Genomic DNA, 27,256 nt, shown 5'->3' with positions numbered 1-27,256 from the left:
CAGTGGAAAGAAATCTGTTTCCACATAAATAAGCTTTTGCTCTCATCATCACATGTTAAGTGTTTTCCCTAAATCTTTCTCTTCCTTTTGGCCTCTTTCTCTTCCTTCACCGGAATAGGTATTTTGGGGCTCAGGTTATACTATTTGTAGTAAATGTCTGTTATTTTGTCTGCCCACCAGGTTTCCCTTTTCTCCTGGGAACATCATCCACCCTTTCTGGGACATACTCCTTTTTTCACTCTACGCAGTTGATTTGAATGTGAGCTGCTATGTTCTTACAGACCTTGCACCTGGTCACAGTTGACGGCAAATGGGTGGTCAGAGCTAATCATTTGGGTTTTTCAACTAGGGACTACTCAAAGTATGGGCTGTTCTTCTCTGGCTGTAAAGCCGAAATGAAGTATGGTAGCTGCTGGCAGCCATTTTCCTCATTATATTTTTGCAGCTAGTTTAAATGAATAAAATAAACTTGCAGAAAAAAGCAATGATGAGATAGAATATCCTGGTGGGACTCACGTTTCTGGTTCCAAGGTTGCTTATATTCAAGTCTCTGTCTTTGTGGTCCACCTGTAGTCCTGCCCTTCTTGTAGCACCCAAACCAATACATTCCTCCTTTTGCCTAATTGAATTTAAGCTGGGTTTCTGTTACCTTGCAACCTAAAGAGTTGCAACTTTTCTCATCCTTCCTCTCTATAATCTGTTCCATGCATTTTGTTAATATTATTTTATTAATGTCCTTAAGATGTTAGATGACTTGTATTGATAACACTTTTGCCGAGTGTACTATGAGTAGTCCAAGTTAACAATGTCATTAGAAAATCAGGTAGAACAAGTGAGATGATTTAAGAAGAGCTAGAAGATTGGTCAGGAGGGCTGATTCACATCTAAGGCTGGTCAAAATTTGTTCTCTAGAAGACAGAAGACCAGAATCTTGTCTAGAAAAAAATGGAAAGACCTGGGGTTTGAACTCTGAAGTTCAGATAATCTAGGGGAAAAAAAAAGATTGTCAGAAGATTATAAGCACTGATTTAGAATATGGGGAAGTGGTAAGTATTGTTTTATAGAAATGTTTACATAGACCAGGGGTTTTCACATTTGCCTAAGAGAGCTTACATCCCAGGCTCCAGTGTCACCACCTCTTTCTTTTGTCCCTCACCCAGGGGTGGTAGTGGCTTCCTGTTGTTGCTAAGCTCTGAGTTGCTTCACTGTCCTCTGGCTTATCGGCTCATCTGTCACTTGTATAACCAATTCACTGCATTGCCTTCCCTCTTCTTTAAGTACTTAGAGTGGCTCTGTTTTCCTGTTTGAGCCCTGTCTGTTACATAATATAATTGAGAGGGATCATGGATGGAACATTTTTATTCTTTAAACTGAGGACAGATGTCCATTTTCTGAAAGAAGGTAACTAAGATTCAGAAGCTGAAGTTTGCCTGGAAGTTGTGGGCATGTGGCAGGGGGATGACCCTGAGATTTCCTAGCCCTGAAATGAATGGGTTCAGGGCAAGGACACCCAGGCGACAAAGTGCAATGGAAAAAAATGTATATACGTTCATTACAGCACTTAGCATTATGGTAATACAGTCATCCCTCAGTATCAAGGGGAATTGGTTCCAGGAACCCCCCATGGATACCAAAATCTGCAGATGCTCAAGTCCCTTATAAAAAATGGTTTAGTATTTGCATATAACTTTTGCATATCCTCCCATATACTTTAAATCATCTCTAGTCTACTTATAATACCTAGTACCATGTAAATTCTATGTAAATAGTTGTAAATACAAGGAGGAACACCTCATAATGTTAAAAGTTTTAGTTAACCAGGAAGGTATATAAATCTAAATTTATATGCACATAATAACAGCCTCAAAATGTATAAAACAAAGAATGACATAACTAAAAGAATACACAAATTCAAATCAAAGATATTTGAAAACTCCCTTCTCAGTAAATGATAAGCCCTCAAAATTTTCAAGGCTATACTTGTACATCTTCTCTTCAGAATTTTAAGATCAGTTTATCATGCTCCAACTTGCTTTGGAAAAAATTTATTATCAGCAACTTTATTTCTACATCTGTTAAAGATCTGAGAGATTCTAGTGAGGGAGATGCTGAGCCCTGGCCTAATGGAGGTGGAGGTGCAGAAGGAAGGCACAGATAGACACAGTAGAGACACCCTGTCTTGAAGATGTCACAGTTTAAATGCCTAAAGATTTTGAAGGACCATTAAATTATCGGAATTATTTTCCTTGATGACTCAGGTGCCCCACCAAGGCTTGGATACCCCACCTGGCTTCCTTGTTTACTGACAGGTAATAAGTAGCTTGCCAAAGAAAGGAAAACAAAGTTTACTATTCCCAAACTGTGGTTTTTCTTCTCTCTCTCTCTCTCTATTTTTTATTTTTCGTATCTAAATCCTGTTTTTGCTGTGTTAAGAGGACATGAAAACAATCTTGATTGATTTCCCTTGTATACAAGCAAATTATAGGCTAATAATTATACTTCTTTGAGTTGACAGATCATTATAGCTTTAAGAAACTGCTGTGATTTCAACTGGAGCTGGTAACTGTTTCAATTAAAAATTATTTCAGTTATATAAAAAATACAATGTAAATGCTATATAAATAGTTGCTGGTGTGCAACAAATTCAAGTTTTGCTTTTTGGAACTTTCTGGAATTTTTTTTTGAATATTTTTGATCCAAAGTTGGTTTATCTGCGGATGCAAAACCCGTGGATGTGGTTGGCTGACTGTATAGTTATTTTAACTGCATAGTTCAAATGCAGCAGATTGAGATCCATCCAAAGCTCACAGTCAGCCAGAGCTGGTGAGTGGGACTCATCACCTTGTTTGCTTGTTCTTTCTATTATGATTTTCCTTTTCAACATTGTTTCCTTCTGGTAAGTAGGTTTGATCCATAAGGGTTGATAAAGGTGTGCAAGTAGAAGTGCTGGAGGTGCCACAAAAGTACTACGCTGGATGTGTAAAATGCTAATTCTCTGTAGTGGCTGATCTGATCAAGGAAATAAATGGTATAAGCCAGCAGTCCAGTAGGGATTGCTGGCAATCCTCTCAAAGGGAGGTGGTGAAGAGGAGAGGTTCTATAGCCAGCCTGCCTGGTTCCAGCCATGGCCCTGCTGCTTTCCTGCTGTGTGTCCTTGTGCAAGTTAAGTGACCTCTCTGCCTCACTTTCTTGATCCATAAAATGAGTGTAATCATAGTACCTACTTCATAGGGTAATTGTGAGAATAAAATGACTTAGTACCTGTAAAGCTCTTAGCACAGCTCTGGGCACTTAGTAAATGTAAACCATCATCACTGTCATTATGAAGGGCTTCAGAAGCCTCACTGTAGCCTAGGAGGAAGTAATCAACAAATGTCTGAACAGGTGTGGTAAGAAATTATGGCCACAGGCATGTCATAAGTTCAGGGACTTTGAAGGGAATGAAACCATAATTGTCAGTCTCTGATGCAGGAAATGTGCCTTCATGCAACCCCTGCGGTAATGTCCCTCTACAGTGCTGATAAAATCATGGTCCCTTTTCTAGGAATGCATTCCACTTCCTAAACAGGATTAACCTGGAGGTCGTTACTAGATTTTGGAGACCCCCTTAGCTAGAAGATTCTCAGGTTGTAATTTTGTAGTAAATACATCTTTTTTATTGTGGTCACCCAGCATTCAAATTCACTTTCTGTGTTTGTGGAATCTTGTGTAGACTTGGGGAGAAGCAGAGCCCACCCATGGCGGAGGCCAAAAAAGCCAGTTATTTTTTTCTCCCTTGCAGCTTAAGTTTAGACTGACTAACTTCAGCCATAGTCTCCTGCCCAAGAATTTGAATCTGCGGTGAGTTACCTAAAGAAGCAGGGACAGTTTAGCATTTCTTGTGGTGGTGGTGGTGGTGGTGGCTGTGGCGTCCAGTGTCCAGTCCAGTGATGACTGTCAGCAGTTTTAGCAGAGTTCCCTAAGCTGTAAGTGGTGGTGATCCAGCTGTGCCACCCAAAGTTCAGCGGTGGTGGCTGAGCACCTAACCAGGCTATTCCTGGCATGTGACCTTGTCAGTGGTTCTGGTTACCTATATTTTCCTGGTTTCTGCTTATATTTTGAGCCTAGTTCTTCCATCTTTGTGTTGATTCTGTGAATTACCCAGTAGTTTTCAGTGAATTCTCTTTTTTTTTTTTTCCAGTAGCCAATGTCAACCTTATTGTTTGCAACATGAAACTCTGCCTAATGCACTGATTTTCTGTGATCCACTGATACCTACAACTACAGTGGCTGTTTCTTTTTCTTTTTTTGAATACATCTTTGTTTATTTTATTTTATTATTTTATTTTTTTGACTGCACAGCACGTGGGATCTTAGTTCCCCGGCCAGGGATCATACCCACGCCCCCTGCAATGGGAGGGCGGATTCCTAACCACTGGACCACCAGGGAAGTCCTGTACAGTGGCTGTTTCTTTATGTCAGAGCCAACGTATTGATTGTAGGAAAATCTAACCTTTATCTGTTGCAGTCCTTTAAGTCTCAATTTTTAAAGTATAGACTTTGTGAACCCAGACATAACCAACTGTGTTTCTTGTCAGAAATTTGCCATGGTACTACAATATGCGTTACGTTTATCCAACTCATTTCAATTTATCAAACACCTACTGAACATTTACCTTGTGCTAAGCAATGGTTAGATTTTAGAGACACAAAGTCAAATATGACAAGGTCCCTCCTTGCACGTATTTAGAAACCTGGCTGTTTAATGTGTTACATCATGGTGAGATTTGGGCAAACCAATTCAGCTATATTCAAAGGGGGAAAAAAAAAGAAAGAAGGGGTAAGAGTAAGGCAGTGTGACGTGGTGGTTAAAATCTTGATATAGAAGTTTGACCAGCCTTGGTTCATATACAGGCTCTTATTTGCTGTGTTAAATAGGACACATTACTTAACCTATCTAAACTTCAGTCTGTTTATCTGTAGGGGTAATACCTATATCCTCATATTATTTTGAAGTTTAAATGAGATAATGGAATAAAGTGATTAGTCAGAAATGTATGTTTTCTTCCAGTATGGATAAACTAGTTTTAAATAGAAGTAGACAATGTTTTCTGCCTGTTTTTCTCTACTTGATGATGGTTAGCAGAATTTTAGTAAGAATTTTCACTATTTGCTATAGTAGAACTGACTTGTATGTTTCAAAAGTCATTTATGATGCATGAATCTCCCCTCTAGCATTTTTTTCCCCCCCGAAGACCAAGAAAAATGATTCATTTACTCAACTGCTGTCTGATCTTTTTCCCTGAGTGTACCTCTTTTAGACGCTGATCATTAAATTGTTACATAGATTCTTCAGCCCACTTAAAAAATGTGTTATAAAAAGGGTTTTATTGCCTTTGGAGTCCTTCTCAAAGTACTTTTCAAATTATATTTGGTCTAGTTTTCAGTTTATGGCTAACCTGCTATGTTTTGTGGGCTTCCTTGTTTTCCTTAAATGGGCTAATTTTCTATTATTAAAAATTGTTTTTTTAAAACCTCCGTAATTGTTGTGGCCATCAATCAGACAAGGTTGGAGTTTTGTTTGTTTATTCTTGGAAGAGTTTTTAATTGAAAAATTTTTTTTGTTGTACTCCTTTTCCAATCTTATATAAACTTTATTTTTGGCTTCTGATGAGGTGTTTGAAAATAGTCTCCAGACTTCTATTTTATTTTCACTTTTCATTCACTTCTGTCCCCACCTCAACATCTGCATTTGCTTCTGTTGAAATCAGCACAAATGATACCAAACGAGGGGTTATAGACTGAAGTTCTAAGTGCTGGGACAGCTTCAAAGTTACTGTGTGACCTTGGTTAGGTCATCTGACTGCTTTGGCCTCCAATTTCCTCATCAGTGTAATGAGGGGAGTTTATTCATTTATTACACAAGTATTTATTAGGCACATATTATATGGCAGACACTGTGCCAAATGCCGGAAAAATCTGCAATGAGCAAGAGTCGAGGTGCCTCCCCTCATGAAATGTACATTCTAGTGCTGTTAAATTATCAAAACTTCAAGGCCCTTTTGAGTTTACAGCACTGTAAGTATAATGATACTTCCACTTAGTTCCAGTTCTCTTTTGAATCAAATAGAAAAAAAAATTGATATGTGTGAAGTTCGTTTTGGCTTTTGGACATTCCTTTGACTTAAACACCTTTCAGTTTGTCCTACAGGGTGTTCCATGGAAACCAGATGAGATGCTCTCTCCAGAAAGGATTCAGGTCCAAAGCTGCCTACTACATCCCCCTCTTAAAGTGAATCTTAAAACGCTTTTGGAAATACACTTTAGATCTCTGCTTTCTGAAGCACGTTAAAAAAAAGAATTACTGGAATAGTGACCACTGACCTTTATTTAGTTGTGGGAGTCAGTCTCAGTCAAAGAGGAAATGAAACTTTTCTTGGTTGTGGCCAATATGAAAATACTTATTGAATTATAAAATTGTATGCAGTTATAAGACCATAAATCTCTTTACTGGGGATCAGTAATAATAATAAATAATAACGAATAGTAGAAAATATAAATTTTATTATTTGGCTGACAATATGGTATGTGACATATGCCTTGGAAAAATAGTGGACTGGTAAACTTTTAAACTTACTTGCCAATGGCTTATTAGTGTTACAGGAATTATCACAATAGGAGTCCTTAAAAGAATATTTAAGCCAAGTCTTCTTTCCCTTCATATTCCATTTAATTTAAAGTGGGCTATTTGTGGGATGATATATGCCAGGTAGTAAGAAAAGGTTGGAATTATATTGAGGTAATTTTGGAACTATTATCAAAATGGAGCCATCTGAAATGATTGTTTATAACAGATAATGGCTGTCAGGAAAAATAAAATAGAATGAAAGATGTAAGCAAAGTGACAGAAAATAACTGATGAGCTGGTGGAAAATCCAGAAACATCTTGCATGAAAATCAACTCATAACAGAGTTTTGCTTGATTTTATGGGAAGAAATTAAGTAGTAAATATTAACTTTTGTCTGTTTCTCAAATTCTATCTTAACCAGGATAATAATTCTTGTTTCAACTCTCAATTATCACACTTGTATCTTTTCCTGTTCATGAATTCATATTAAATTTTCTTAATATAATGGCTCTAATTTCATTTGTTTCCTTAGATTAATCTTCTTACAGTTCAGGAACAATAATCACAGTTACTGAATCATGGTTCATGTATATACATATTTACACACATACAAAAATAACCATAAAATAACCATAAAAGAAAATAGAAGTCGTGCCAAAAGAAAATTGGAGGTAAAGGGCTATTAAGATTTCAGAGGAAGGGGCTTCCCTGGTGGCGCAGTGGTTGAGAATATGCCTGCCAATGCAGGGGACACGGGTTCGAGCCCTGGTCTGGGAGGATCCCACATGCCGCGGAGCAACTGGGCCTGTGAGCCACAACTACTGAGCCTGCGCCTCTGGAGCCTGTGCTCCGCAACAAGAGGCCGCGATAGTGAGAGGCCCGCACACCGCGATGAAGAGTGGCCCCCGCTTGCCACAACTAGAGAAAGCCCTCGCACAGAAATGAAGACCCAACACAGCCATAAATAAATAAATAAATAAATATAAAAAAAAAAAAGATTTCAGAGGAGGGAAAGAGTACATCCAAATTGGAGGAAAAGGGGAAAATTTGTGCCTCAGATTTGTACTGGCCTTAAAAGGCAGTGAAATTAGGGCCTTCAGAGATGCAGGGAACACCTTCCAGGTGGAAGGAATAGTAGCGCTATACAGTGGAAATTATATTGGCTTGGAGTTAACTGAATTTTGGTTCAGTTTTCTCTCATTCCTAGTTTGACCGGTAAAAATTGGAATAATAACATCAAAACCTTGCTATAGGGTTGTTGTGAGGTTTAAATGGTATAATCCAGAGGAAATTCTTAGTAAAGTTCCCGGCAAAAAGTGGGTACTTGGGCAAAGACCCTCCCTTCCTTTTTCATGTGAATGCGGAGGCCATTCGATGCCAGGCTAAAGAGTTTGCTGCAGCTTTAATCCTGGTTCTACCATTTACCAGCTGCATGACCTTTGGCAAGTTATTTAACCTCGCTCAGTGTCCGTTTTCTCATCTCTAAAACTGAGCTAATAATAGTATCAATTTCACAGGGTTGATTAAGGAGTGAACAAGTTAATTAATGTAAAGGGTTTATGAAATATGTGGCACAAAGGATGTACTTGTTAACTATTGTTATTTTTCATTGGCCCTGAAAAGCAAGTGGAAGTTTTTGAGTTGGGGGTGGGGGAGAGTGACTCAATCTTTTCTTTAGAAAAGTCAATGTGTTGGTGGTTTATGAACAGGAATTGGGTGATGAGGGATTAGGGAGAGACCAAAACAGAGGAAGAGTAGTTAGGGGATTGGTAAACGCTCAGGATCAGAGACACTGAGAGCCTGATGAATAACGGTGGTAGCAGGAATGGAGAGGGGCTAGTCACTTAGACTAGAGATGTGCACATGAATTACCTAGGGATCTTATAAAAATGCAGGTTCTGGTTCAGTAGGTCTGGGTGGGGACTGGGATGCTGTGTTTATAATAAGATCCCAGGTGGTGCCAATGATGCTGGTTCATGACCACATTGAATAGCAAGGGTTTTGAAGGCAGGATAGGAGCCCTCAAAAATAGGAGGAGTTGACAGTTGATTGACCCTGGGGGGAGGAGACAGAGGGATGGTGAGTTTTCAATAGAAGGAGCTAAATCGGGAAGGAAAATGATGAACTTAGTTTATCATGCTTTTAGAAGTTTTAAGAGATAGAACAGTGTAATGCCCAAGAAGTAGATTTTTTGTCAGAAGACCTGAATTAAATCCTGACTTCAACAATTACTAGAAAGATGACTTTGAACTTCAGGTCTCCTTCTTCATCTCTAAATGGGAGACTACAATGACTACTTCAAAGGATTGTTGGATAGATGAAATACATTGTTGTGAAAACTTCTCTCATGGTGGCCAGCACCTAGGTGGCACCTACTGAATAAAAATGAAATTTATAGACTTTATGGAATTTATGGACTACTCCAGCTCCTCACAAGGCTGATCTAGGTTTTAACATATATGTTTTTTCCTACAATGTGCATACTGGTACTTCAAATTGTACAGTAATTTGACAGCCTTCTGAACTTTATGTTTTCTAAGTATTCATTAGATGACATAATTTCAGGGGATGTGAATGCCAGGATTGGCAGCGGGTCCACCAGAGCTACATCCATCAGAAACCTGCAATTGTCTAATTCTTCCTTTTAAGGCACTTCTCCAGGATAAACTGTCTGAATCAAAGAGGAAAATATCTTATCAAACCCATTTATAATCATAGTCCAATAATGGTAAATGGCAGGCTATGGGATAAATCCGTGGACTTTCTCTTAGTTTTCCAACCAGAGGCAGCATTATTGATGATTGAAGAATTAGTTCTTCAGAGCTTATCTACAACCTCGACTTGGATATTTTAGACTGGTTGAAAGTAAATATTTTTCTCTTAAACTTAATCTGAACTTTCAAAATGTCCTTGCATCTGTCCCTACATGTAACTCAATCAGTGAGATTTTAGGAATGAAGTTAAACTGAAGTGAAAAAATAAATGTATGACAACAAAGAATTTATGGCACATATTTTATTCTGGAAGTCTTCATGAATAACTATTTATAATATTAACAAATTGTGATTATACTACTATGTCGCTGGACTATTCAAAAAACAAGTGCTTTTATTTCTTGCTTTATAAGAGAGATCAGAAAGAAAAAAAGTTCCAGGCCATATTATCAAGATATTATCTCAAATATAACTGAGATCAAGTCATCCAAAGAGTCATTAAATTACAGTTCTTTTAAAAACAACTTGTCCTTTTCAAAAATTAAATTATTCTGGAATATTTTGGGCTTGACCACAGGGACACCAACATTCCACATTTGGGGACTTTATCTTCCTTGATATCACTTCAGGATGAAGAAATTCAGAATCATGTGCATGGGTTGATTACTAAACCAATCATTTCGATTACTACTTCGCCTCTCTGCATTTTGTTGTCCCCAGTGTTCTCCATAGCCAGAATCCATTATTTTCATCAGCTCTAAAAAATCCAGTCTTTCAAGGCTGAAAAGAGCTCCAGAAGAAAATTTCTGCTGCCAGAATTATTTTGATCTTGCTTGAGTAGTTGGCTGAAGCCCTTGCCAACCTATTTACCTTAATTAACTCCGCAGGTATGGTTCCCTCATGATGATCTCTAAGTGTAGTTGACTCTAGATTAAAAAGGGGAAACCCTCCATCTCCTGAAATCACAGAACCATTAAGGCTCTTGGAGACTTCCTCAAAATAACATCACATTTTTTTCCCTTAAATTGAAAGACTAAGTCTCAATCTAATAGCTTGCTTGCATAAGGAGCTAACCAGCTCTAGGTATAAACTAATTTTTTACAGATAATGGCTATTAAAATATTTGTTATATGAGTAGATTCTGTTATTTATCTCCTCCAGAGAATACCTAAGACTTTGTAAAACCTTTATATTTTATAGATATATTATTTTTTCCTCCTTAAATCTCTTTCTGTATCTAACCAGCATCCATCCAATAATCTGAACAAGGAACCTGGGAGTTATCCTGGAATCCTCCCTGCCCTTCCCACATCCATTCAATTCCCAACACTTGCTGACTTTTACACCCTAAATGTGTGTTGGCTGCCCTGTCGATCCCTCTGGCCATGTCTTGTCCAGGCCCTCACACTCCTCTCTGGGCTTTCACAGCAGCACCCTAAGGGCTTTCTCTGCCTTCAGTAACTGGCCTCCTCTGATTTACCCTTCAGGGCAATATATTTAAAATCCAAATTGATCAGGTAACTTCCTTTCATTGGCTCTCCATCATCCGCAGTAAAAAGAGACCCGAGCTCCTTGGCATAAAATATAAGGCCTCCCCCAATCTGGCTTTTTTTAAATGAGCTTCTCAGGTTTATTTCCTACAAGCTGCTCACTGCCTAGCACTGCATGCTACAGCCCGGGGCTCAGCCTCAGCACTACTGACATTTGGGGCTGGATAGTTCTTTGTTGGGGGGCGGGGCTATCCTGTGCCATGCTAATATGCTCAGCAGCATCCCTGGCCTCTACCCACTAGATGCCAGTGGTACTCTCTTCTCCCAGTTATGACAACCAAAAATAACCCCAGACATTGCTGAAATGTCCCCCAGGGGACAAAATTGCACCCTGGTTGGTAAGTAGGAGTTGGATAATGAATCACTAAATCTTTGAACACACCAACCTATGTAGTGCCTCCACTCCTTTGTTTTTCTTGTTATTTGTTCCTGGAAAGCCTTTCTCCTTCTTTGCCTAATGCAGGGAGAGAGGAAAAGATTCTGTCCTTAGATCCTCTCCCTCATTTGTTTCCTCTGAAGAGGAGGGACTAGTGATCTGATTCATCAGATTCCAGGACACATTGGAGAACAGGTGAGAGCATTCCTTTGAAAGGACTGCATATGGGTATAACCCACTCTTCAATTTTTAAAAAAAGAAATGAACCAATAATGCATGAATCCATGCTTATAAAAATTGAAACAGTATAGAACATAGAATTGAAAGTGAAAGCTTTCCAGGGTCAAAGCATTCTAATTAAAAAAAAGAAAAGATTTGATATATACTGCCCCAACACTATCAACACCAGACATCCTCCCCCTTTGTGGCTGTGGCCTCCTCAGGGTTCCAGGATTGTGTATGGAAGGCAGAGGCTAGGTCGGCTCACAAAAACACAAAACTATTACTTCTTCTTCTTTTTTTTTTAAGTTATTTGTCCAAGGTCAAATCACTAGGATCTCTCAGACACAGAGTGCTTTTTTTTTTTAAGAAGATGTTGGGGGTAGGAGTTTATTAATTAATTAATTTATTTTTGCTGTGTTGGGTCTTCGTTTCTGTGCAAGGGCTTTCTCTAGTTGTGGCAAGTGGGGGCCACTCTTCATCGCGGCGCACGGGCCTCTCACTATCGCGGCCTCTCTTGTTGCGGAGCACAGGCTCCAGACACGCAGGCTCAGTAGTTGTGGCTCACGGGCCTAGTTGCTCCGCGGCATGTGGGATCCTCCCAGACCAGGGCTCGAACCCGTGTCCCCTGCATTAGCAGGCAGATTCTCAACCACTGTGCCACCAGGGAAGCCCCAAAACTATTACTTCTTGATGCTTGCTAGGGTTATCCGAGCAGGTGATTCACATTTTGGGTCTACCTAACTCAAAGAAGGACATTTCAACAAAGCATCTATAGGCCGCATTCTTCTTCCATTCCTTATCCAAATCCTTATAGTCCTTTTCCCTACCATCCGTGTAAAAATCCACAAACCATAACAGTCAGAGCTGTTATCAAGAAAGACAGACACTTTTTGCCATTTTAAATGTACAGTGTTATAACCATCAGTCCAAAGACAGCCCCAGAGATTCTGCTTCACCTGATCAATGGTGAGCCCTGGGGTCTGTATTTTTTCTTTTTACTGATTCCCCACCCCCAGACGAGTGATGTGCAGCCTGGTGTGGAAGCCAGAGACTGAAGAATGCAAGTTAAAATGTAAAAAGATGCATCCAGGTATCCAGTGTTTTGACAGCTGCGTATATCACTTCATGTTCATGTGAATATAGCATGGAGTAGTAGCCACACTTAAAAAATTCCAAGTTTCATAAATTCTTATAGCAGTTGGAAGAAAAGATGTCTCTATATGCCTATGTCCTAAATACTGTGCAGGCCTTAAAAACAAACTAGGTAAAGAGAAAATACCTGCGAGGCCTCTTTATTAATATAATGAAAACATGCCTGATGGTGGGGAAATATAGCGATTTTCATAAAGGTTTCCAACTACGGGAACAAAGGGTGAAAGAAATCCTTTCCACACAAGTTTAATTCTAGAGACTCCATCCTTTACACAGGGAACTTAACCCTTTCCCCTAATTCTGTTGATTATTATTCTTTTTCAGCCTTCCTCAACACTTAAGATCCCACGGGAGGTCACTAGGAATGGTGGGGGTGAAGTGTTCCTAGTAGCAGAAATGAAGATGAGAGAGTGAACTGGAAAAACGCTTTAAAAACTCTAATTGAGACAAACCTGACTACAAAATTGTGTCTGTGCTATGATTACAACTGTAACAATTCTGTCTGCATATGGACAGGGACTGAAAGGGAGCATAAAAAAAATGTAAACAGTTTGGTTTGTAGGATGGCAGAATTTTGGGTGGATTTTTCTTTCTTTTGAGCTTTGTCAATGTTTTGGTAATGTTTTGCAATAAACAATACTAGAACAGAAGCAGCTGAACCTGCTGACTAATTATTGTTAGAAAGAGCAGCCTAGCCTCAACTCATCGGAGCTAAAATCGCTGCATTTGGCAGATGCTCTCCAACGTTAAAGTGGATCATATCAGCTAACCTTAACAAGCAGTCGACTCCTTCTGGTCCAAAGGAGCATTTTAAAAATCATTTTATTTTATTTATTGCAGCTAACTCATTCTGGCAGGCACACCAAGTATTAGTTCGGTGGGGCCCATAGGAGGGTGTTTCATTTTGTTGCTTTTCTTTTCTTTTTTAAAAATAGTTGAAATGGTTGATGGGTTACACCTGTCCTAAGAAAGGTCTTGGACCAAATCATCTGCAGTATAGTGAAAAACTCAGGGTCCTTAAGAGTGTCGAAGTATGTGAGTGGATTCAAACTCCACTTTAAGGGAAACGCTGATGTCACCTGCAGGAACCCCTGCAGCTTATCTTTGAGTAGAAATGGAATGGCAAGGATACAAGTCAGTTTCTTCAAAAATTGACAACAGAATGTCAGCCTGACTTCCTGCACATCTGGTGTTGAAAGCGTATGGATAATCAACATCAAAGACTATTGGCACTTCAGGCACTTGTCAGCGAATTCAGTCCTGAAGTGACTTTAACTGTGCACTTGCCAAAGGCTCACCTAAGACACCTAATATTGGAGAGAGACGATTTAATGAACGGGTGAGCTCTCCATCCCTCTTCTAGGGACTCTAATCTCTGTTCTTGTGATTCGTTGTAGTATCAGGAAGCAACATATCTGGGCTGGACAACCTCTGTTCCTGATAGAAATGCTCTCACCAAGTTAAAAATCTAGTGTTACGCTCTGCGCCTTTATGAGATTCAGTTTAAGAATTATCTATTGGAACATGCTTTTGCACTTTTTTCTTGCAAATATTGCTGAGGATGTTGTACCTCATGTTACCTAAAATCTGTTGTTAAAAAAATTAAGTGATAACATTCCTTCTGGATTTAGAACATTAGCTTTGCTTGTAACACAAGTTAGAAACCAGGTGTTTGTCTTTGTGCCTTAGGTACCGGGAAGCTCATGCTTTATCCCTAGAACTCCTCCAATGGCAGTTTTGTACAGATTGGAGGAAGTGGTGAACTCAGATAGCAGAGTCAGGCACAAGAAGGAGGATATTATTTGGTGCCCATTCAGTTGTTGTGCCTGTTACGGCTTAGGTAAGTACAACACTATCAATTTTAATGATCTCATTAGAATTTTTTTCTCCAAGAATTTGCTGTTCCTGAAGTGCTAGATTTTCAGAAAGGAAAAAATGCATTTCATTTTCTATAAATATCAAAATTAATTACTCATTGTTATAACTAATCATTAAAATTCAAAATTAGATGAGAACGTTCTTAATAGATTTTTTTAAGCCTTGAAGAGGTCCATTTTATTATAGCATCTACAGCTCTACTATTTGTGGAAATTATGACATAAGGTTCATAATTGAATTAAGCCAATACCTTTGCCCAAATCCTAAGAAGAAATTAATAAAAGATGGTGGGTAAAACTATGGTATCTTATTAGGAAAAGTGTAGGCAATTGAGTAGAATTGTTTTTGTAGATCTCACCCCAGTTTATCTAGTTGGAACATATTCATTCATTCACTCATTCGTTCTTTCAGTCATTCAACATGCGAGTCTAATATGTTCCAGGGGCCATTTTAGGTCCCAAGGATACATCAGTTAACAGAACAGATAGAATTCCCTGCCTTTATAGAATTTGCATTCTAATGGGGAGGGGGGAAGACAGTCAGTAAAACAAATAAAAAATATATGGTGTAACAGTTGGTATTAAGTGCTGTGACGAAAAGTCAAGAGGATAAGGGAGAGATAGGGTGCTCTGGGTGTGAGGGTGGAATTTGCTATTTTAAATAGTGTGACCAGGTGGCATCTGAGCATAGATCGGAAGGAGAGAGTGATGTCTCTCCAGGAAGAGTTTCCATGCAGAGGGAACAGTTTGTGCAGAAACTCCAAAGCAAGGTTGTGCTTGGAGTGTTTGAGGAAAGTGAGGCGACAGATGTGGCAGGAATGGAGGATGGGAGGAGAGTGGTGGGAGGCCATCGAGGGATGAGGGAGCCAGAGCATGCAGGCCGTTTTAAAGGGCTTTAAAAATGAGACGGGGAACAACTGGAGGGTTTTGAGTGGAGGAACAACATGGTCTGACATGTGTTAAGAGCATCATCTGGTTGCACTCTGGAGAACAGACTGCGATGGGGAGATGTGGGACCAGTGGGAGCAGGAAACCTAGCTGGGAGATGATGGTCATTTGGACTCAGGTTATAGTGGTGAAAGTGGGGAAAAGTGGTCAGATTCTGATTCTGTTTTGAAAGTAGAGCCACTAGGGTTGCTGAGTATTAGAGAAGGAGTTAACGAAAGAGAGATGAGTTTTTGGTCTGAGCCAGAGCTTCAAGAAATGCAGTCTGGAGTTTGCCGTACACTGGATGAGGAAGACTGTGGGAGGAAGATCAGGAGTTTGGTTTTGGACAGATTAAGTTTGAGACGGTCCAAGTGGTAATATCCAGTAGGTAGTTTGATAATATAAACATTAACTCAAAATTAATATTACAGTTACTAGAAATATTATATATACATATGTAGAAATAATATATTATTAATGATATTATTAACTTTTAATATGTTTGTGGTACTACATTTTAAGAGAGACACTAACAAGTTAAATATATTTTGAAGAGGATGACTGAGACGGCAATCACAGGAAACCATACTGGATAAGCAGCCTTTGAAGGAAATGGAGATGTTTAGCATGAAGAAGAGCGGTCCTAGGGTAGATGTGTTTCTTTACATGCTGGAAGGGCTACCTTGAAAAGGGAGAGCAAATGAACTTTACCTGTCATTCTCTGAGATGGATAGAAGTTATAGGAAGCCCGGTTTCGGGTCAATGTAAGATTATACACATGGACACATTTTTATGAGTAGAATTTCTGTGTTCTTCTGCAGCAGGATGGATTCTCTTCTGAAGTAGTGATGGCTTATTGCTGGAAGTATTTGACTGGAGAGCTGCTGAGGATATTGTAGAGGGGACTGGATGGAGGGTTAGATTAAGGTTCATTTCTTTTTGTTTCTGTGTATTTTTCCTAGGGACCAAAGTATGCCATGTACCAATGCACCATCATGAATATTTTTTCTTGTATTGTGTTTTAAGATTTCATGGGTCTATGAGTTTCTCCCAAATTAAACTATAAACCTCTTGAGGACCAGGACATGTTTTTATTCTCTTTGTATTCCCTGATGCACTTGGTACAAGATTTCGTATATAACGAGTACTCAGAAAAATACTTTTTGGTTGAATAATTTTGCTTCCAAGGCATCCTTATCCAAAATGCAAACACTACCGGGAAGGTGAGTTCATACCAGCCTACCACCTTATTGTGGCTGAATTGACAGGACCAGTTTAATCCTTGAAATTCTGAGGGTCTGGAGTGGAAGAAGGTTGTCAAATGAGGAAAAGAAAATTCACCAAAAATTCATCTTTGTCTATGGCTGATTCTGCCTGCGTATAAAGTCTACCTAAGATGTCAACTGTTGTGGTATTGGAGTATTAAGAATATGTATTCGAAAAATGGTACTGATGAACCTATTTGCAGGACAGGAAAAGAGATGCAGACATAGAAAATGGACTTGTGGACACAGGAGGGGAAGGGGTGGGGGGGACGAACTGAGAGAGTAGCATTGACATATATACACTACCATGTGTACAATAGATAGCTAGTGGGAAGCTGCTGTATAGCACAGGGAGCTCAGCTCGGTGCTCTGTGATGACCTAGAGGAATGGGATGAGGGTGGGTAGGAGGGAGGCTCAAGAGGGAGGGTATATATGTATACATATAGCTGATTAACTTTGTTCTACAGCAGAAACTAGCACAACATTGTAAAGCAATTATACTCCAATAAAAAAAAAGGAATGCATATTAGAGTCCAAAATATCTGAATGATATTTTAGAGGTTTGGAAGAAGTAAAGAATGTCCAAGACAGTTACGTCTTCTGCTTTCAGAGAGTACTTCCAACAGTGAGAAAATCTTGTTAATTCATGTCTCTTACTTCTATAGACTTCACAGAAAACTAGTAGCAGAGGTTCAATGAGTTCCTTGCCATAGAAGGTGTTAAATTACAGGATTAATAACCACTCTTAAGCCAGCCATCCATTCATCCACCCATCCAATGAACATTTATTGAACACATACTATGGGCTGAACAGTGAGGGGTTCCGTGAAGGACTGTAATCTTGAGGCGCTCACAGGTGAGTAGGAGAACCTATCTAACATTATGGTACACTGTGTTAAATACTGTGCATTGGAAAAACAAAGTTCCATGAGGTCAGAGAGGAAAGAGCAGCTAACTTCTCGGGGAAGTTGGGAAATTCTTCCTGCGGCAAATGCCATTTGAACTAGCAAAGGTTTTTTGTGATCCACCCTCAACGCCCCCAACCCAAGGCAGTGTATTTCTCTCTGCTGTCTTCCTGTGGCACTTGTTACCTGCTTCTGATTACAGCAGTGCCCTGTTTATTGCAATTATCTGTTTACTGTCTACTTCTCTGCCTGGCCAGTACTCTTTAGTGCCAGAGACTTTGTCTTATCATCTCTGTCCCTACCCAGTATCCGACACAGGTCGAAAGTTGTTTGTTAACAGACTCAAAATAAATGAATCTTGAAGAATAAGTTGAAATGTGCCAGGTCCAGGAGGAGGGAGAAGGGCGTTCAAGACAGAGGCATGAACCTGTGAGAAGTTATGGAGGCGTCTAAGGGTATAGTGTGTTAGGGAAATGGTGAGTGGGTTTGGAAGACTGACATGGAGGGAACATTCAGGGGAGGGTTGGGAGATGATGACTGAGGAGTGAAGCACGACATTCTCATGGCTCCACTGCAGGTGAAATGACTCAGTCAAAACATAAAGCATTTTAAAAACCATCAAGCAATATATGTTGCAGCTGTCCCTGACCCCATCTCCAGCCTCTGGACTCTGGTCTCTCTCCAACCTTCACTCTACTTTGAGCCTCACTATCCCTTGTGATCATGTTTGCTTTCTTCTGAGGGTTTGCAAAGCAAATTTTGCATTTTAGTTGTAGGTTTAACTACATTCTATTTATATCTTTTATCCCATGGACAGAGAAATATCCTTTGTTCCTTATTGAAATGACTTGATTGCATCTACTTTCTAAATTATTCCATGAGAAATTAAACAGTTCTTTTTTTTCAATCATTCATTGTTCCTAGTGACTGGCTTCATCACCATCCACCCAGTTTCCCCAGCTAGAAATCTGGACTCTATCCTAAGCCCTACTTTTCCCAAAGTGCTCTCTTCTGATCAGTATTAGGTCTTCCTAGTCTAATGTCCAAATGAATCTGAACTTTGTTTTCTTCTCTTTATTCACATAGCCTAAGTTCAGGCCACTTTATCTCTCACTGGATTATTGAAACAAACTCTTAAATGGTCTCCCTACCTCTACTTTTCTGTTTATCTCTGTCTATCTGTCTACCTATCTATCTATCTATCTATATCAATAAAAATCCAGCCACTGCAGTTATGTTTCTATTTTTTAATCTAAAAATTGTAAAATACACATAATGCAATATTTACCATTTTAACCATTTTTAAGTGTACAGTTCAGTGACATTAAGTACATTCATGTTGTTGTGTTACCATCATCACCATCCATTTCCGGAACTTTTTCATCACCCTAAACTGAAGTTCTAAACCCATTAAACACTAATTGTCCATCTTCCCCTTTCCCCAGGCCCTGGCAACTACCATTCTACTTTCTGTCTCTGTGAATTTCACTACTCTAGAAACCCCATATAAGTAGAGTCATACAGTACTTGTCCTTTTGTGATTGGCTTATTTCACTTAGTATAATTTCCTCAAGGTTCACCCATGTTGTAGCATGTGTCAACATTTTTGTCCTTTTTCAGGCTTAATAATATTCCACAGTATGTATATACCACATTTTGTTTATCCATTCATACACTGATGCCTATGATATTTATTAAATATTATTACTCTTAGAACTTTACTGTAACTTGTCCCTGTTACTCTCAGGATACAGCTAAAAGGCTTTACTATGGTTTACGGGGCCCCCACCTAACGCTGCAGCTTTCATTCTATTTATGTCCCCTTACACTCTCCACTTCAGTCAGGCGACCTGGCCTTTCCTCCATCTCTTTCACATCTGGGCCTTTGTCCCAGCTTCTTCCTCAGCTTACGATGCCATTTTTCAGGATGAGCCCAGCTTTTACCTCAGGACTCAGCTCAAGACATCACCTCCTCCAGGAAGCTTTCCTCCTCTCATCCAGGCTAGGTTAGGCATCTCCTTTTTTGTGCTCCTGGAATCCCCTGGAGTTCTCTCTACCAATACTCTTATCATACTTAGAGCAAAGACAGTGTCTTATTTCCCACTTCATTCCTGGAGTCTAGTATATTTTGAGCGCTCAGTTCATTTCTGTGGAACAAATGCATAACCGTGTGGGCAAGTATCTGGAGTCATGGAGGAGGTGGGCACTGAGGCAGAGGCCTGTGTGAGTGACTAACTCAAGGCCACCAAGTGTGAGGTCATTATCCCGTGCAGGCTGCCAAATGCTGACCGCCTTCATGCCCGTGGAGCCACTGGATGAGGCACTGGGTGCACACGGTAGAATGACGGGTATGCACTGAGATGAGCATTCCCAGCCCTTAACTGAGAAACCGGTTAGGTGTTTTGGTACTTTCGGCATAGTTTTAATCTTCTGCTCTTTTGGTCAATGTGCTTACACCCTTCCTGCCTCTATTCTCCACCAATTCTCCTCCTCACTCGCCTCCCCCTACTCTGAACTTGGAAATAAATTCATATGTTTAGGTCACTTAAACAGAAACGAGACTTTATTCTGTGAAGAAAGTGTTTAGTTTGTAAAAGGATCAATGGGCTATTTTGGATCAAATAACTGTGTTTTCTTTAGCCATTTAAAATGGTCTATTTTCATTTTTTAAGCCATTGCCTTGTGAAAGGACCCAAGAATATCCCCAACTTAGTGTTAGATCCCGTAATTACATTTTCCCATTTTGAAAGCAGTTATGCAGTCCTTACAATAGAGTCAACGCGGCTAAAAATAAACTCCAGGCAGTTCATATTAACTGGGTAATAATAACAGGCAACAAGGAGGCTCCCTGTCCAAATATGATGAAAACAGGAAGTTCATTACACAAGCTGTTCTTTCCTGATAGATCTGAATTCTTAAAGCCTTAACTCAAAAATAATCTCTTCAGGTTAAAAATAAAAGCAGAGAGTTGTCTCTTACTTGTGGCTCAATGGAGATGATAACATTGTAGCTAAATAAATCCACACAGCCATGGGTAGACTGTAACTCCAGATCGCCTGTTTGGAGGAGGAAGGAGGAAGTTTGCAGACCCCTCTCCTGGCAGACAGGCGGCTGGATGCATTTGCCCGGGGGTTTACTGTTTTCTTACCCTGGCACAAGCTGCCAAGGAGATATTGCTTTACTTTGGTACGGTGGCAGGAAGGCAGAAAGGCTTCCGGTGTGGAAAGCATTTTTATTTTTCCCTGGGGAGAAAATGGATGAACAGAACACCCCCAACTTTAAGTGTCTGCCAAGTATTGTAAATTTCAATCCTGGTTTCTCAGGGTGAAGTGGGAATGAGGCCCAAAGGAGGAGGATAAACCCCCTTCCTTATGGAACTCCTTTTCTCTAGTGAGTGTCACTGATTGTAAAGATTCAGATTTTCATGATTAAAACAAGGTGAGCGTGGAGGAAAATTTCAATTTATGCAACTAGAATGAACCCCACCAGCTCCCTTCCTGAAACCAAGTCCCAGTTCTGCAGGGTGTCACTGGACGCAGTGAGGGGGCCCGTGACCTTGCTACCCGCCTCCTCTTTGGGAATCTCACTACTTGTTACCACGGCCACCAGTAGGGTCACCCTGCTCCAAACAGTCATCACATCTTTCCTTAATTTCCTGTAACATAGTGGAGACCAGGTTGGAAGTTTCAATAAAGACTTGGCTATAGGATTGAGGTGGGGAAGAGAATGGGAGTAACAAAGGGTTGTCAATCACAGAGAGTGACAAGTGCACCGGTCTGGCTCAGCAGATGCAGTTTTCTCTCCCCAGGCTAGGTCAGTAGCATCTGCAGGGTTTGCCTTGAGCAAAAGAGCATGCTTGGGGAGTACTCACCTTGCGAATGTTCCCAGACCCTCCCAGCTATTCTTATTCCACTTCATGGTGGCTGTACTCCATCTTCCTGGAGAGTGATCTTTGTTTCTTCAACTGCACAACAAATCTCGGAATACGTGCATCCTGGGAAGGGGGTTCTTGCCACTTTTGAAGTGATAACAGATAGGGCCAGTCACAGTAGGCATCAGGAGGGCCGTATTGCCAAGGCCTCACATTTAAGAAGAGTCTTACATGTAAACTTTTGATGTTATTTCCAAATGGGATTAGCATAGCCACAGACATACACTGATCTAATTATATTTTTTAAAAGGTATCACACATGACTTTAAACTCTATTCTATGACCAGATCACATTGGCTATTGGGTACGATAAATTTTGTAAGTTGTAAACCTGCAGGTAGCACAATTATATTGGACTGTATATATTTATTGAGTGTAAACATTTAGAATATATCACAATTTTTGGAATGCTCTTTTGGAATTTCTTAATTTTTCTAAAATACTGCCATTCTCAGGAATTGGAAGTGGTCTGGCCTCTGAGAGGCCCTGACCATACACCTTCTCTACCTGCGATGCTGCCCATGGGGAGTGGTGGACTTCTGTAAGAGAAGGAGGGAGGTTTATAGAGATGCTCTCTCGTGGTGGATGAATGCAGTGGTTCTTAAACTTGACCTGTGCGACAAAATCTCCTAGGAAGCTCATTAGAAATGACATACGATGAACTGAGAATTTCTGGCCCAGACTCAGATCTTGACTCAGGGGGTTTGAGACTACTCCTTGAAAAGCCCTGCAACAGATTGTAGAGGAGCTTTTGGGGGAAGGTCAAAGGGTAAAAGAGGTCCCGTTTGGGAAATAAATAATGATTCCCTCTGGGGACAGTGAAGACTCTGTCAGAGAGAGAGGTTCCCCCGACTAGGATCAGTAAGGAAACAGAGCAAAGAACCTGGTAGTTGAGAGAGCAGAGGGTAGGCAGGGATGGCTGTTGAGCCTGGGTGCAGAGAGCATGGGGCACACTGGGGAGACGTTTGAATGGGCAGACCAAGGGATAGACAATTATGTCAGAGGGACATAGGAGGGAACAATTTCTGGAGACCTCACTGGAGAGAAGTGGTGAGAAGACCTCAGGGTAGAGCCAGCATGTCCCAGAGGGTTGGAAAGCTGAGCACGAATCTGAAGAAGGGAGTGGAGGCTCTGGGCTTGGTGTAGCAGGAAGCCTGGAACCAACCACTCCCTCCACTAACTGTGAACAAGCTGTAATCCTCCCCACAGTTCCCTTAGCTAATACATGGACAGTGAAGACCGACTTCTTATGACATTTTGATTGATTTATCTTTTGTAAAAACAAGAGAGTATTAAGAGTACTGAGATAGCGGAGGGAGCTGTCTTAAGCTGTGGGGTAAGGAGTGTTTTTATAGATACTTGAGTTATGGTTTGAGCTAAGTGAAGTGTGACATTCCTTCATAGATCAACCTGTGTCTCTCATACCATCAGCTTCTGCCACAGGGTCAATATTATACATTTAAAATTATAGTTTAAACATATCCATTTCATTTTCATGGTCAACTTACAGCTCACAGTGCTAACAAATCCAAAAATTCCTCTATGTTACTTTTGTCCATTCCAAGAACCTACCACAGAACCCTTCCTATGAGTAATAAGGGAAATATAGCCACTCTTCATATGATTAAATAATTATTGGGCTTTCTTTGGTTTTAAGTATCAGTGATCTTTGCTACATGTTTTTCTTAACTTTAAATTTCACTTCTTTAATTTTCACTGCTGATAGCAACTGTGCTCCATATTTTGAAGTTATCTGTGTAGCAACTTGACTATGAGCCATTTGAGCTAACAGTACAATTCTCAAGCTTTCTGGATTGCAAAGCTCTATTGTTTCTTGACTTCCACATATTATCCATTTTTTCCCTAGTGGAACAACATTAATAGATTACAGCGAAAAGCTGTAACAACACGACTTCTATTTTACTTCTGTTGTGGCCATCACAGGTAGTGGTCTCCAAGGTATAAAAAATAGAAACCAGAGTGTTAATAGGGCTTTGAAATCAAAGATAGTTGTTGGATATGTATGTGTGTTTGTGTGGTTTGTGTGCAGAAAGTCAAAAGATAGTCTACTTTAATTCAACAAATTTATTTATTGCCTGAAATATGCCGGACACTGTTTCAGTGCTGGGAATATAAGAGTGTACTAAGCACTGATCCCCATTCTCAGGGAACTTACATTCTCATAGGAGGAGACAGATAACAAAGGAAGTGACAGGAGGTGGGATATGTGTGCTGTTTTAAAATAGGGTAGTTAGAGAAGGCCTCTGTAATAAGTGACATTTGAACACAGACTTGAAAAGAGTAAGCAAGCCTAGTAGATATCTGGGGGAAGAGCTTTTTTCGTGGAGGAAACATAGGTACAAAGGCCTTGATATAGGAGATTGCAGAGCATTTGGAGGAATATCAAGGAGACAAGTGAGAGTGGAGTGGAATGGATAAGGGGGCAGTGAAAGAACTTAAATTCAGAAAGTTAGCTGGGGAAGATCATTTAGAGTCTTTGAGGCCATGGTAAAGACTTTGGAATTTTTTTTCCCTTGGTGAAATGCAAAGCCAATGGAGGGTTTTATTTATTTTATTTATTTATTTTTTGCGGTACGCGAGCCTCTCACTGCTGTGGCCTCTCCCGTTGCGGAGCACAGGCCCCGGACGTGCAGGCTCAGCAGCCATGGCTCACGGGCCCAGCCTTTCCGCAGCATGTGGGATCTTCCCAGACCGGGGCACGAACACATGTCCCCTGCATCAGCAGGTGGACCCTCAACCACTGCACCACCAGGGAAGCCCCAATGGAGGGTTTTGAGCAAAGGAATGACGTAAACATTTTAACAGGACCACTCTGTCCGCTATAATGGGACTGTGTTAGCCTGAGTTTCCTAGAAGCAGAGCCTGAGATGAGGATGTGCATGTGATTTCCAGAGAAATTGGTAGGGGGTGAGGGAGCGGGCTAGAAAGGAAGGAGAATGGCAAGAATGTGATTTTGGGTTCTGCATAGTAGCTTCAGCCTAATCCCATGGGGAGCTGTGGAGCATAAATATCACCTTAGAATTTTTCCCACTTGAGACAAGGGAGAGAGGCTTTTTACCTTCACCCTGGTTATTGAGTAAAGACTCTGGGGAAAGGTATGGACAGTGTAAATTCCAGGCACTTCCAGGTGTGGTAGCTTCCATTGCCCAAGTGCAATTCTCCCTGATGCGCCCACAGCAGCTGAGGGAAGGGCTCACCAACCAAACTGATAAAAAGGATTCCAGAGGGCCTGATTGAGCTATTAGCAACTTCTACATGGAATAAGGGTGGAGTAGAGATATCAATTAGGAAGCTAATGTAATACTCCAGAAGAGAGTTGAAGGTGGCTTGGACTAGAGTGTAGCAGTAGAGGTGTTGAGAAGTGGTTGGATTCCGGAAAACTTTGAAGGCAAAGCCCAAAAGATTTGCTAATGGATTACCTATAGCATGTGAGAGAAGGAGAAGAATCAGGGACGACTCTAAGATGTGTGGCCTAGCCATTTATTGAGATGAGGAAGATTGTGGGAGGAGCGGGTTTTAGAATGGGGTGACTAGAAGCTCCATTGGAGACATATTAAACTGAAGATGCCTCGTAGATGTCCAGATTAAAATATCAAGGAGGAAATTGGATATGAGAGTCTGAAGCTGTGGAAATATGTTTCAGTTCCTAGGTTCAGATGACCAGCTGCACATGATACTAAAAGAATGTGCATATTTGTTTGAGGTGGCACTGTTGGAAACTTTTATTGGGCTTCTAAGGATGGATGTGGAGTGAGAAAGCTGTAATTAGTTCCACTAAACCCCAAAAAGAACAAAAGGTAAATACTGGACATTATTGGTCAGTAAGCTTGATGACAACTTCAGCTACCATTTCTAAAACATATCATTAAAGAGATGATTTTTGAGTAATTTACCAAAAGCTCTGATGATTTAGAGGTAACATGGATTCACAAAGAACAAATCAGACCATACTAGCTTTACTTCCATTTTTGAAAGGTATACTTAGGCAGAGAGGTTTGGGAAATTCTGTTGTCTTAGTATATCCTGATTTTTATACAGTGTTTGTTAAATTTTGTTGTCATATCCTTTTGACAAAAATGAAGAAATGTGGGCCAGAAACTAGCTATAGTTATACAGCTTTCTAAGTGGCTAAGCAAGAACAAAGAAGGGTAAACCCTTAGATTTTTTTTGCTACCAATTAAGTTTTTATATTACTAGGCCCTTTGCTAAGTCATCACTTTTACCAGCAGCTTAAATAAAAAGCTAGAAAGCATATACATAATCAAATCTGAAGATGACATAACCTGAGGAAAACTAGCTAATATCTCGAATTACAGAATGGAAGCTTAAAAAAGGAGAAACCCAAACTCACAATCTGAAATTTAATAGAGATGGATGCAGAATAAAGCAAACACTCCATTTTACAGGTTGTGAAAGATCTCCCTTCACAGCAAAGAACAGAATTCATAACTTTTTATTCAGAGGTTTATTTTTCATTAAGTCATTTGTGGCATTAAGTTAAGACTGCAGGCTTTGGAGCCATCAGTCTGGGTGAGAGTCCTGGCTCTGCCATTTACCAGCAGTATGATCTAGGGTATGTTTCTTAAAATCTGTGTTTTATTTTCCTTACCTGGAAGAGGAAGATGGTGATATTAGTTCTAACTAATATTGTTAGAATTGTTGTAAGAATGAAACACATGTAAAGTACTTAGAACAGTGCCCGGGACGTATTAAGTGCTCAGTAAATAACTAATATAACTTGTTCAGCGGTGTGATCTGGTTGCTAAAAAGGTAAAGCCATTTCTCTGTACGATGGTAGAAATGAGGTGTCAAAGATAAAGGGAAGCTCATGGCCCACTGTACTCTTTACTGCTGGGATTTTGTTCAGTGCTGGGTGTCTCTAATTAAAAAAGTGTCTTCAACCTGTGGGAGAGTGAGTGCTAAAGGTGGTCAGGGTATAGAATCATGCCAAGTGAAGAAAAATTGAAAAGATGGGGGTAGAGAACGTGGCTTCTTCTTTTGGAGAAAGATTCAAAAGCTGAATTAAGGCTTTCTTGAAAAATTTGAAGGGTTGTCATGTGGAAAAGGAATTAGATAGAGTCCCTGTGGCTCTGGAGACAGAACCAGGAGCAAAGAGTAGGAATAAAAAGGGATAGGGTGGGGCACAGAAGTATTTTAACTTTTTTATGGGCTGAGGGATGACAGAAGCCTGTTTGAGCTCTGCCTCTAAGTTACTGTATGATGTCAAGTCTCTTCTGCTGCAGGCCTCAATTTCATAATCTGTGAAATCAGGGTTTGGATTAAAGTGCTGTAAAGGGGAAATTATAGTTGGTCTCTCAATGGGCTGTCTTCCTAGACAGTGGGTTTCCTGTCAGTGGAAATGTTTCAGTAGAGGCCACAAGATATATTAGACATTATTGTATTTGATTGGAATTCAATCTAAATGACATCAAAGATCTCTTGCAATTCTGATTCTAGGAAAAAAAATTTTTTTGTATGTTTAGATGGCCTATCCATCCCCATCCTCAGCCCTTAGCCCTACTTTCTTGATGGAGATATAGACTCTTAAATGATTATGTAAGAACTCTATTGATTAGACTGAAGTGTGATTCTACTCCATTCACATGAAAACTCACAGAGAATTGAATGACTTCCTGAAACAACTCTGTACTAATTCCCTTGGTGCCTAACATGTTGCAGCAGAATTTCTATCATTTCTCCCATTCTT

At 40.1% G+C, this 27,256-nt stretch overlaps 1 long non-coding RNA gene across 2 annotated transcripts in view; it reads left to right on the top strand.

Annotated features, from left to right (window-relative positions):
* The window catches only part of LOC109552347 (uncharacterized), a 400,848-nt gene that overhangs the window by 64,542 nt on the left and 309,050 nt on the right, over positions 1-27,256 (top strand). For both annotated transcript variants that reach the window (XR_012332608.1, XR_012332607.1), the window contains exon 3: positions 14,312-14,462. This is a non-coding gene — a long non-coding RNA (uncharacterized lncRNA). The remainder of the gene's footprint in view (positions 1-14,311; positions 14,463-27,256) is intronic.

This window comes from Tursiops truncatus, chromosome 6 (genome assembly GCF_011762595.2).
Source record: "Tursiops truncatus isolate mTurTru1 chromosome 6, mTurTru1.mat.Y, whole genome shotgun sequence".
Taxonomy (NCBI): domain Eukaryota; kingdom Metazoa; phylum Chordata; class Mammalia; order Artiodactyla; family Delphinidae; genus Tursiops; species Tursiops truncatus.
The sequence above is the reverse complement of the archived record's forward strand: the minus strand, read 5'-3'. Positions and strand labels throughout refer to the sequence as shown.